The 12,803-nt window shown below is 38.6% G+C and overlaps 1 protein-coding gene across 1 annotated transcript in view; it reads right to left on the bottom strand.

Moving 5' to 3' along the window:
* Positions 1-12,803, bottom strand: part of USH2A (usherin) — a 373,434-nt gene that overhangs the window by 32,907 nt on the left and 327,724 nt on the right. The window lies entirely within an intron of this gene.

Below are 12,803 nucleotides of genomic sequence, written 5' to 3'. Positions count from 1 at the left end.
CAAATCTGATCTAGGCAGGAAGGCAAAACAGCCGTGGAATTATTCTGAACAGTCACAAAAGGCACAGTGACCAACAAAGAACAGGAGTAACATGTTCCAGCAGGAGACTGTGCAGATGTGTCAGATCAGAGGAACAAAGAAAAAAGGAGTTCAGCTGATCACTGATATATTTAATCTCATTTTAGCTGTACTTTGGCATGAATTATATAGACCACAAGAAAGGGAGTGCAGGGATTCAGTTGCCTTCATGTGATAAAAGAGCTGGAGTCAATTTCCCTGTGTCAGTAAGTCATATTAAGTTGCTAAATGCTAACATTTCCAATTGTTTAATATTTAAACATTTGCTAAGCTATCAGACTCAGAAACAAATTTTAAAGAAATATTAATTTCTTTTTTTAAATATTAAAAGTTAGATCATAAATATTTAAATAGTTATTTCCTCAAAACAATGAGTTAGTCTTTTAGATAAATATAGCACAGCATTCGAATGACCATTATGAATATTAAATCTGAAGATGCCACAAGTACAGATTATAAACATACTTTTCTGATAAATGATTCCTTTTTTCTGTTAAACAGGGCAAACACTAGCAAGATTAATAATGCAAAAAAGTATAATTCTTTGTTAGGAATTCCCAGTCATCACTGCCAAAAAAGCATAAGCTGAAATGCAAATAGCAATCGCCTCGAACAGATTATATATAAAAAAGCTCTGGCTGCTGTGGGACATTTAGAGATATCTTTTGTCATAAGAAACATGGAAAGCATGTGGGCTATAAAGCAAAAACATATGTATATTGTCAATAGCAGCACCTGTTCAATTACAGTTTATTTCGGTATGGAGAATTTCATTCAGCCCCTAGATGGCAATACTATCAAACACTTTTTGTAACATGAGTACTTAATGATTAACAACGTGCGTTCAGTCATCCAACATACTCAAGGCAGCCATTAAAAAAATAACAAACCTGATTTCATTATAGATTCTTTTAATAAACATTTATGGCTTAGATCCTTGAAAGTGGAAGCGTTTAAACTGCCATAGCCAAAAAACCTATACAGCTGACTGCAAAATTATGAACTGCAGGTTAAAGAACCACGTTTAAATTGAGGCTCATGCTTAGCATAAAAATCTGGCATCAGAAATTATGTTGGCACAAAACATGATTAAAATTAGCTTTACAATTGGATGTAGTCTGTATTAATAGTTTTTATGAGGACACTTATCTATTAGGTTTTCAAAACAGAACTTTTAAAAGCCTAAAATTTACATTCCATGGTTCGGGGGTGGGGATGGGAGGAAGGGAGCAAGCAGCATTAAATTACTGCCCCTGAACTGCTACACAGAGGCTCTCTGAAGGTACAAACACATTATTAAAAACATCAGACAAAAAGCAATTGCTCTGTTTTTTAATGAGCTGCATCATCGGGTGGGTTTTTTGTGACAGCAATGCTACAAAACACTAGATTTCTATCTTTAAACTGAAAACTGGCATATTTTTCATCACTCTCTACCATTTTCTCACTAAACCCCAAGATTTAATTATTTACAATCCTCACTACACTTTGAAATGAAACAAGGATGGAGGGATTTCCTTGCCTGCAGTTCATCATGTTCTCTGGAGACTGCTAAACCATTCCTTCCAGGGATGACTTTTATCCCTGGCTCCTACAGATACTTCTTGAAGAGCAAACGGTTTACATGTATTTTTGTTTTGTTTGGTTTTGAAGTAAGCTCAGGGGATGTACTCCCAGAATACAGAGCCACACTTTCTCCCCCTGCACTGCTGCCATTGCCAGCCACGAATTTGCTCAGCTCAAAGGCTGATGCTGAAAAGAGTATGGATGGCAGACTCGATGATTCATTTCAAGAATCACTTTATGTCCTCCCATGACATTTTCAGCCTAGAAATACTGTCCTGCTGGAATGGTCAAATATAAATTGCAAAATATACCTTCCACTGATAGCACTGTAACTTTGGCTTCAGTGGGCAACAACACAGCCTTAAACAGGCAGAGGAACAAAATCATTGTCTGGAATATTCTCCCAATCTTCCTCTGCAATGCCATAAACTCATATTTCCCATGTTTACACGTGCTAACAGTCCAGATTTCATTCACCATTAAAAGAAAGCCAACAAAATAAAATTTTAATGTGAACATTAAGATGTTTGTAGACTGGCTGACCATGAAATCTAATGGACTTCAAGCCTGTGCCCTCCTTTCCCTGTCCCCAACTGTGAAACATTCACACTCCATCAGTCATTAAATTAAGAATATTCCAGCAAACATTTGACTGTGTTCAGTCTCACATTCCTCCTCTGTGGCTCTTTCATTCTTTCCTTGTAAACACTACAAAAAAGGACACCTGACAGAGGAGGGAGGTTGTGACAAGCCACTGTGACCTGATCACACCCTGTAGCCCAGAGCTTAGCCTTTGGCACAGTCCCTGCTTTTGGTAGCCTGGTCTCCTCCCCTGGTGCAGCTCTAGCAGCACCACCACTACTCCAGGCAGGACCTTTGTTTTTGCTCTGTAAAGTGCTTCACACGTTGCCAGTGGCAGCACAAGCTGTTAACAGCAACAAATACGCTCCTCCACTAATTCCACTCTTCTCACTGTAAATGAGGATAAAAGTTATTTAAAATAAAACCTTGTTTTAACACATTTTTCCAAATATAAAATGAGAGAACATGAATCATGAATAATGCATTCGTCAAGATTTGCTTCAGATTGCCTTTTTTGTTTGTTTATTTTTTAATTCATGAACACAGAAGTCACTTAAAGTCTGGAAACAAATTAGCATAGTCTTTCATGTCATTCAAAGGCAGTGGCATCCATAATGCAAGGTGCCTGCCTTCCTCACTACCTCTTGGTCCTCCTTCCAGGCACGGGCAAGGCTGTGCAGCCTTCAAGGGTCTGATGATTTTACACTGCCTACTGTGATTGCTTTTGACTAATGGAAGTGCCCCTAAGGTGGCAACAGGGTCAAGAGGTCTTTGTAGGTTGAAAATGATCAAAAATTAGCATTGATCTGTAGCTGTCAATAATACTCTGCACGGTTGGACTCCCTGCACAAATGTTTAAACTCTATACAACTACACAACCTAGTCATCTTTGAATCTATCGATCTGATGAAGCAGCACTTCCAGGGGTGTCACTCTGGGCTTTTCCTCTTCTTTCAAGGCAGGCCAGCTTACCCAGTTGCCTAGGTCTCAGGGAATGAGTTCAAGCTGTGACAGACACATCAGAAGATCTCTGAACCACTGAAGAGCTGCCCAACAGGCAGTTTGAGTATCTGTCCCTTCGTCTGAGGTAATCATCAAAGCTCAGCAAGTCACCACCAGTCATGTTAAGGTTACACTCTGGTTTCTTCTCCCTCCCTATCTTCTCTTTGTACCATAATCTCTGCTTGGCAGGTATCTTAAATAGCTGAATAAGAAGCTAGCTCATTCTTTCTGGAGCCTCTAACTAAACCCAGTGGCATCAGACACTATCACACTGCTAACTTTAGTAGTGGCACAGGGATCCAAACCAGCTCTTTCATAACTCATGGACATAATCAACGGGAAGGCAGTTCAGTAGAACATCCCCTTGTCTAGAGGCAGAGATGGGGAATTCTCCATGGACAAGGGAGGAGAAAGCTATGGTCTCCTGACAGCCAGAACATCAATCCAACCATTGTCTGACTAAAATTTTCAAATTCTCCATCAAGGAAGTCAAACAGATTCCTCCGCACATGACAGAAGCAAGGGGGAATGTTTGGGAGTTTATAAAGATACTCAGTTTATCCTCACCTTTGTCATTATTGTCTTATCCAGCTCCCAGCCTAATCCAGACTCTTTGCCATTTTCTGCAAAGCACTGGGAGCACTTCTACCTTGACTCTGATGTTCACTCTTATTTCCCAGACAATTCTTAGCCCCTGCCTTCACTTTAAACATTGCACTGAGCTCATATTCACATGCAAACACTAACTTGTCCTTTGGGCTGCCTCCCTCCTCAGGCTCATATCATGCACACTGTGTCTTTTCCATTTAAAAAATCTACTCTATTCCTAAAGCCTTATGCTCAGATTCACAAGGATACAACTTATGGATACACAGGTAATCTATGAGTCTATTCCTGTAGCAGTGCGGACTGGAATATAAATGATTCCCATGGTAGTACTGAAAAATCTTAAAGGTTAGTCAAACAGAAACCAACATGTTATTCATTTAACCAGAAATTATCTTGCCTACAGGTAACCAGAATTTCCATTTTTACAAGAAATTGATGTTGCACTACTTATTTTCCTTCCAATTTGTATTAAAAAAAAAAAAATAAAATTCATTACATTTTTTTGGTAAATTTCACTCTTCAAATTTTAAATTTTAAGAACTTTCCATCTCATTTCAGAATTTTAATATTGCCTTTCAACACATATATTTAATTTTAAATAATGACTTGATTATTTGATATGACCCAACAGGCTTTCAATAGCAGCAAAATGTACACAGGTAATAATTTTTATGGCAACTAAAAACCCAAAGAATAAAATTAGATAAATATTTAAATAAAATTTTTAAGTTTTTAAATCCAGATAGTCCCTTATTACACATGAAATAATTTTTTAAACATTTTTGCCCAGGGCATGTTCATCTAAATCATCTAAATTGTCTTTTGTTGGGATGAAAGGACACTCTTCCTTTCCCAGCACTGAGATGGATCAATGCAGTCTTTTCTTCTACAGTGGCTAGGAAATGACATTCAAAAATTCATTATATTTGAGTCTGCTTTTCTATAAATAAATATAGGAAATTTTAGTTTAAAAATGGATTAGAATAAATTCAGCCCACAAAGTAAAGTACATAAAATGGTTTCTTATTAAAACCTAAACATTGATTACATGATCATAAAAATATTCCTTCCTTGAAATTCCTGGCAAAATGCTTTCTTTTTTTTTCAACTTTAAGAATATTCCTGTACTTTATTTTTGAGACAAACTGTAGTTTTGCCATCAACACCGGAGAACACAACTTTTCTCTCCTCGGTGACCCAATGTTCTAATCCTTTCTCAACAGCACCATTCTAGCAGCATTGTTAATAAAAACCATAATCTGCACACCCTGTTTCACTTGCCACATAACTGAATTATTTCCTGTGCCAAGTGTCCTACGTGGGCTTGGGGACTCTACCAGGAAGAAACCTTTAAAAACAGCAGTAATCTAAATTCAAAATAACCTGCAAATAACAACAATTAATACCTGATAGAAAATTACTACATTGAAATTAATTTTCCTCCTTCCTCACAGGCCATGTGGACTGCATGTAGCTGAATCTGTCTCATGGAGTTGTTGCCTATTTTCACAGTAGACAGTTTTCTTTCCTGGCACACCTGGGACCTGCTGCAGTCTCACCAGGCATCTGAATCCCCAGCTCTGACTTGAAAGTAAAGCAACATAAAGAAAACTAGGATGCATTGCACATTAAAATGAAATCAAATAAAATCAAGTTGGCCTTTGGGTAGCAGTACACTTTTAAAACACCAATGATGTTGCACTTTTGATGATAAAACCTTAAAAAATCCTCTTTGGGCAAAGTCAACATTGCTATTTCAGTGAGATCATATCCCTCTCCCTCCCCTCCCCTCCTCTTTTTTGCTTTTCTCTTATTTTGTTTTTTCTTTCATAATTATTTCTTTAAAATTCATCAAACATCACCGAATGGCACCTTCTCAAAAATTTATTTCCATCTGTATTTGTCTAATTTCTACTAAGAAATATTGAAACCCGAAAAAAGATTTCTCTTTCTGCATGACTAAATAAATCAAATAAACCAAAATATCAATGACATGACACTCCACTACAGGCACCATCTAGAGGACAATGTCAACATGTTTTCCTAACATTAATATTTTATCTCTAACAACACTCACAAGACCTACTGTATAATAAACCACAGTTTTTCACCTTATTTTTCCCCCCATATTTTTCCACTTTAAACCATGTTTTATTACTCCTCACAGCTAGAAAGTGAGGTAGAAGGAAAGAAGTAGCTCTTTCTGGAGCTACTGGATCGATGATGGGACAGTTTCCCATAAACTTTGGTTTACTCAGTTCAAAGCTGACATCACTACTTATCCCAAATGGTACTTTTGCATTCAATAATCATGTTGAATATGAGCAACTAGACTAAGTTTCTCTTCAAAATAGGACAGGCTAAATCTCAAAGAAAAAACCATAGTACTATTTGAGACAAAATAAAGCATAACATAAGATAATTGAATCACACCAAAAAACCAGTCATGTGTCACCCTTGGAAAAATGTGCATATCTTGTATGTCCTGATCTTTAGCTGAGTGGGTCATGCTTTGTGGAGAGCTGGTGGGAGTGAGAGAGGAGAGAGCAACTTCATCAGCAAAGACTTCATGGTATGTAAAGTGCAGCATGGTATTAAAGCAATGTCAAACCCTACAGAATTGAGCTGGGAGATTTGTGTGCCATTCCGAACTCACCCACCACATAATGGGGAATCTGCATAAGCACATCAGGGAGTGCAGAACTTGCAATTTGCCTCGGTCACAAGGGGAATAGGAATGAAGCATCTTTCAGGTGGAGCTTTATCATCTGGGGTAGAAACACATCTTCAGAGAAGGTAAAAAGCAGGGAAGTCAAGCACACAAAGTCTGGTTGGAGTTTGTGCCTCTTCATTACTAGGTGCACTCATCCAGCTGAACTCCAAGATTATGTTCAACATAAGTACCACATGCAGTGCTCCTGATGAGCAATGACTTTCCATCCACTGTTTGTTAACATTTAGGAGTGGGGTTTCTCTCATGGATTTATTCCATAGTCTGTGGACGAGGCAAGAGAAAAAAAAAACCCCACTGCTGCTGTCAAACAGCAGCTAGAGCCTAAGGGCTCAAACCTGCAAATGGTAGGGGGTACATCCTTAATATGGAGCATTAGGGGGTTAATGTTATATTTTTTCCTAATGCCATAAACCGTATTTTCCATTTGATATTTTGGCTGATGGCCAGAATCAGAACAAACAAAATCTGGACTGCCACATCAGTCTTCTTAGTCTCAATTTTTTTTTTCCTCCCTAATACTGTCCAGAGTGGTAGGAGCTTTATAAAACTATGTAATGAAACCATGAATGTTTTTGTTATCCATAAAAATGGGTAATTTATGTCTATGAACTTCTCAACTCAAGGTATCTTATGGCACACAGTTTTACTTTGTTGCAGAAAGAATGTGTTTTTGTCATGACCAAATATCTTGGCTTTTGGTTTCATCTGAAGTTTTGCTTTACATGAATTCACATTGCCCCTATTACATTTTTGACTTCAAATATGTAGGCCATGAGTGACCTTTTTCATCTCCTTCTAAATAACATCATGTATGATAATATGAGGAAAAGTAGCTCTGAACACTGCAAAACCTTTTCCACCTGATCTTAAAATTACCTGGGTGCAGTAGCTCAAAATTTCTCTTTTCTGTAAAATTTGAAAAAGGGACTTTGCCTGTAGTTTTGGTGAATTGAAGACAAGAGAGGAAAGACTCCTTGGTTTTCCTCTATGAAAGCAATTATTTTCAGTTTTTGCCTTTGCACAACTCAACAGCCATAATAGGGAAAGAGAAAGGTAAAGAGAAAACAAGAGTTTGAAGAAAATCTTTAATGTGACTTGTTCAAGGGCAGTTTGAATCTTAACACAGATTGCAGGTGAACTCCCACATCAGTTTTCTTGGAAATGCCACTGAATGTCAGTTGTGCTCAGTTGTTGCAGTCATATATGACTTTTCATCATAGGATCTCACATCATGTTACAAACATTAATTAATTAATTCTCAGGATATCCCCCTGCGTTCCTGTGTGCAGCTTCAGAAAACTCTAGTTATTGATTTAGATCCCATTTTACACAGGTGCAATAGATGTGTCATATTATTGTTAAATGCAAGCTTAGTTTATTCCCTTTTCTCAATCATTCTGAGTCCTTGTCTCTCTCACCCAACACATGCAAAAAAAGAGCAGTTCTAACTGCTGCTAAGTAGAGGAAGATAGCACAGCCTCCAGGCAATTCACAGCTTTAAATCCCTGCTTTCTGCCAACACAATGGGAAATAAAAGCAGCATTTTAAAGGAGACTAAAAGGTTTTTACTTTCTATTTTTTATTCATTTTCTCTGCCCTGTACTGAGCAGTCCTAGCTCTTCATTCAAACTTTGCCTGCTCTGTATGTAATCACTTCTGAGAGACATTAAAAGGTAAGCACAAACAGTTTACTTGGAGCTACATTATAAAGGCCAGCGTTTAGTCTGAGTATGTGACTGAACTTAAAGACTCACCTTTAAAATGAACTTGTTATTTTAAAAAAAATGAAGGGCCAAAAAGTGCAAACCCCAATCTCTCAAAAGGCTTTTTTTCTTCACCAGGTTTTCCATTCCTTTCCTCAATGCTCTACACTTCCTACGTGAAGATACCTGCTCTCCAAGCAGAGACTGGCTGAAAGTAAAGTGTGCAGGCAGCCATTTGGGAAAGGTGCAGTCCAATTATGCCAGTATAAGCCAGGCAAAGGGATTTGCTCTGCACCTTTTTGTACAGAGCAGGCACCAGCAGAAGGCCAGAAGCACACTGTTTATGCAGGGAGGATGACTTCTCTCTTTTCTGTGCCTGGAGGGAAGTTCAACCTATTTTCTGAATATTAGGGGATATTGATCAGACACACATTTGGGTGTATACTCAGGGACATATTCCTCAGCAAAGTACAGCTTCCCATCAAAATACTGAGAGGTTGACCAGAGATCTGAGACTTTCCTTCCAGATCTTTATGGGATGTCCCCCTAGTTTTGGAGTAGGGGGGGATTGCTGCAGGGGATCCCTGCCCCTGGTGGTTGTATGAGCTACTGGAGAGCCTCAATGAGTAGCCTGAAAAGCCCCCATGGTAAAAAGGATGGTAAAAAGGAACACAAGGAATCTTGTTTTCCCACTCCAGCTGTCATGGACTGCTCTGTTGATGAAAACAAGAGGGTCCAATAAAGAACAAGTTCTGTATTTCCATGTCCCTTAGCAGCTGTGTCTTGCCATATGAAGGCTTGGAATCAACTCCACACTGAGGAAAGGCTTGAAAAGAAGACAAGAATAAAGAGTGGTAATGGACTTTGGTAGAGTAACTGGAAGAGAATCTGCTTTCAGGTTTAAAGTCTTGAAACCAAGCAAGCCAAAATGAAAGTGGATGGATGAACACCCAGATCCTCCTAGGATCACATGGGTACAATTCCCTCTACTTTCAGCTTACAGGGCACACTCTTGGAAAGAAACTCACCTTGACACAGCATATGAAGCTGTGTCTGCAGACTGCCCATTCCCATTTTCTATGCTGTCAGGTGAACACTGAATTCATATACATACACAGAGCAGCAGACAGCTATGTCTGCTGCAGTGGGAACAAGGAAAGCAGCTAGCTAAGCTTCACTTTGAAACACTAATGCCTAAATAAAACAGAGACTTTCATCATGTCCTTTCATTAGTCCCTCCTAGTGTGGGTTGGGCTTCTCAGTGCAAAACTCCTGCCAAAAGAGAAGAGTCTGAGCTGCTTGTGGCTTTCACCCGCCAGATGGATTAGTTAGGGAAGAGATGATATGTGTAAATACTGAAATATTACTTGAAAACTGAAGCATAACAAGTTTAGTATGGATTCTGTATCTTCCTTGGATATTTAAGTTACTTGAGGAATTAAAACAGATCACATAAGCTTAGTAAAGAACATAGTGTGCTGATTTCTGAATTGAAAATGTCTTTTCAGCCCATTATCGACTCCAGCATATTAAGTTGTAAATCCACCAGTTTCACTGTCTCATCTATTGATTAGCTGCATGTATGCATGTTATAAATGAGCAATCCAAAGAGAAATTACTACAATTTAGTCAATTTTGGGACAGACTTGCAAATGCATTAAAGTGCCCAAATATGAGGATAGGCACTCTGGGAAAGTGCCACAATGTTCTCCTACATTCTGACCCAAACCTTGTGTAGCTACTGTCCTCAGTTCCTCCCTACACTCTGCACAGAGGGAAGGAGGTCTCTCCAAAGGGAAAGTCTTATGTTTAAGCTTAACTTCTGTTTTGAATGGCCTGTTGGAGAAGCCACACTCTCTCTCATGACAGATTAGATATGTGCCGTCCAAAGTGTATAGAATTCACAGCTGTGATTTCTTTTTCTTAAATTCACTTAAGACTCAAAGAGAAATAAAGGCAGTAACAACATTTTCAATCAGCACACAGCAACAGACCATACAGGTCTGCTCTTTCTTGTTTCTTAAAACGAAACACAAAACCATTCATAGCTTCAGAAGTTGAACTGCAGCAGTTTAAAAAGACTTAAATCAATGTAAGCATCCATTTGCCTTTTCAAGGATTCTGGATCAGGGTGTTCATAAGCAGAAGAACAAAACTACATGGTGAATGTAGAGGGCATCCTACCAGGACAGGGATTTGCTATAGTTAATCTGAAGCAAATGTCTATTTAGTTAATACTGAAGCAAATGTCTTCCTGATTTCCATGCACAGTCCAGCATGTTGGACATGATCTTCAGTATGAGATCATGTTAGTTGAGAACAAAGTGTTACTCAAGTGGTTTAAAATTGCCATTAATACCCTCAAACCAAATATCAATACAGTGGTTTGTTTAAAAAGCAAGTCAAGGTGTTGTGATGCTTCTATGCAGGACCAAAAAAGAGAAAAACTGCAGCATCATAAAGATTTGTTGCAAATTTTTGTCTCAAAAATATCTTATTTTAAAAGCCACATGTTCTCAACTCTGATTTTTCTCAAAGGCAGTACTTTATTTGACATCAGGGCAACTAGAGCTCAAACTGTTTTGTTACCTGGTGGAAAAAAGTGATGTTTTCTTTCCCATTTGCTCTCAGGGTCTCTATTCAGTCTTTTTAGACCTGGACTTCCCAGTAACATTAAGCACAGCACTTAAATATGTCACTGTCTCAAGCTACATCTATAGTATAAATCTCATGATCTATTGGTACATCACGGGTCTAGTATTTCTAGCACAGACTAGTATTAGAGAAAATCTAAATTATCATCTGTCTTGAACCCCTGAAGAGAAAACAATAAAAAATAATTTTATTATACCATAATGACAAGAATAATACTTCATCTGGGAGAAGATGTCTTCTGACTTCTCATTAATTCCTTTTTAAAGCCTGTTGAAATATAAGAGCTCTGCAAAGTTTCATTCATTTTGTTTGTGCAGTGTAAAGTTTTCTTTATAGCGAAAATACTGAAAATTTATTACTGCTAGGAGTCTACTTCCCTCGCTCTCTTGCAATATTAAAGGTGCATTTGCAATTCTGATCTTATGGGACAATTGTAAACTTGGTGTCTTTTTTTGCAGCCACTAGAGTAGCATCTCCACACTGAATGGAATATTTGTCTCACACTAGGAACTCTGCTCTGGATCGGAAAAAAAAAAAAATTATGCATTCAAACCAGCAGAAAATGGACTTAGAAAAATACTTGGAGTAAAACTGAGAACCAAAACAAGTAATGATTTGTGCTATGCCCCAGTACATTAACTAGATCCTGGGACCTCTGTACATCTTCCCATTGTGAATACACTATTCCTCAGTGTCCTTTTGGCACACAGACAACACACTCCAGGGGTCTCTCTGGGGTGGATCAAACCCCAGCAGTCACATCATTTCCACCTTAGGGTGGTGTGGGCAAAGAACTGCTTAGAAGACAGACATGCTACCATAAAAGAGGAAGGTGGAACTGCCATAGATTAGTTCAAAGAAGGCAGCCACAGCTGCAAAGTCAAAGGGCTTGAGGAGGTTGTACTGCAGGTCCAGTTGCTGCTCTTGCACCAGCCATAGGATGCCTTAAGTGATCATCTATGTGACTGTCTCCCAAAGCTTTGCCTGTGTAGCCACACAGCCCCCATTAATACAAGACCTTTAAAGGACATTACCTGACTGAAGCAGAGTCCTGCCTGTTAGCACTGCAGGACCCTCAGAGTATCTGGAAACAGAAAGAAGTTCCTAACAAAAATCTGAAAAACACAGAAGTTATTTTCTACTGGACCCTCAGGATGGAAATTCCTGCTTCCTGTATCATCAAACTGTGCTCTTAGGAAGGAAGGCTGGTGAAGGGAAAAGAAGGGAGGAAGGAACAGCTTCCACAGTTTGGGTAGTAGGAGTAGAGCAGCCTAAAGGTGCCAGAGGTGTAACAGGTGATATTTGATATGCTAAAAGCTGTAACATGGCACCTACTAATATAGTGCGAAACATTTCTCGGAATCCACCAGCAACTTTGGCAGCAAGCCCTCCACTTCATGGGTAGAAACCTGCTTTCCATGCTCATAAAGCAGTTCAACAAGCTTGGCACTCATAAAGCAGTTCAACAAGCATATCCTTTCCAAATCATCTGGCCTGTCAGATGCTGATGGAGGGACATCTGTACCAATCTCTCTCTTTCTTTAAAGACCAAAGAGATTTTCTTTAAAGGAAGCTAAAGAAACAGACTTGAGAATACAATACAGTTTTTGCAGGTAAACAATAAAATCCATATGTCATGTGTCTCTGTGAGTGGAGTATTAATACACTTGGATGTTCCAGATCCCATTTGTCATGCATTTCCATAACTTTGGCCAGATAAAAAGTTCAAGTTGCTGAGAGAAATATTTGTGGTTTATAAGAAGATAAACTCATAAATCAGACTTTGCTTCCTCCTAATAGAGATTATATATGTAAACTACTCCCACACATTGCAGATAAGTTTTCAGACTATCATCCTCACAAGAGTCTACTAT

Source organism: Haemorhous mexicanus, chromosome 3, assembly GCF_027477595.1.
Source record: "Haemorhous mexicanus isolate bHaeMex1 chromosome 3, bHaeMex1.pri, whole genome shotgun sequence".
Taxonomy (NCBI): domain Eukaryota; kingdom Metazoa; phylum Chordata; class Aves; order Passeriformes; family Fringillidae; genus Haemorhous; species Haemorhous mexicanus.
Note: the sequence above shows the minus strand (reverse complement) of the source record. Positions and strands in the feature narration are given on the sequence as shown.